The sequence below is a fragment of the Sinocyclocheilus anshuiensis genome, unplaced genomic scaffold, assembly GCF_001515605.1.
Source record: "Sinocyclocheilus anshuiensis isolate Anshui unplaced genomic scaffold, SAMN03320099.WGS_v1.1 scaffold157, whole genome shotgun sequence".
NCBI classification, from domain to species: Eukaryota; Metazoa; Chordata; class Actinopteri; order Cypriniformes; family Cyprinidae; genus Sinocyclocheilus; species Sinocyclocheilus anshuiensis.
The window spans coordinates 193,535-194,189 of record NW_015540834.1 but is presented as its reverse complement, the minus strand read 5'-3'; positions in this window follow the sequence as shown (position 1 = coordinate 194,189).

Below are 655 nucleotides of genomic sequence, written 5' to 3'. Positions count from 1 at the left end.
TGCAGTATGGAGTACCTCAAGGCTCAGTACTAGAGCCATTACTCGTCACGCTTTACATGTTACCCTTGGGAGATATCATCAGGAAACGGTGTTAGCTTTCACTGTTATGCTGATGATACTCAGCTCTATATTTCTTCGCAGCCCGGCGAAACATACCAATTTGAACAACTTGCGGAATGCATAGTCGATATAAAAAACAGACTTGATGGCTGCTCTGTCAATTCTTCGTCATCAGTTAGGAACCTAGGTGTGCTATTTGATATCAATCTTTCCTTAGAAAGCCACATTTCTAGCATTTGTAAAACTGCATTTTTCCATCTCAAAAATATATCTAAATTACGACCTATTCTCTCAATCCCAAATGCAGAAATGTTAATCCATGTGTTTATGACTTCAAATTTAGATTATTGTTAACGCTTTATTGGGTGGTTGTTCTGCACGCTTAATAAACAAACTCCAGCTGGTCCAAAATGCAGCAGCTAGTTCTTACTAGAGCCAAGAAGTACGACCATATTAGCCCATATTTACTCTGCACTGGCTCCCTATTAAACATAGTATACATTTTAAAATCTTGCTAATTTCGTATAAAGCCCTGAATGGTTTAGCTCCTCAATACTTGAGTGAGCTCATATCGCATTATAGTCCTTCACGTCCG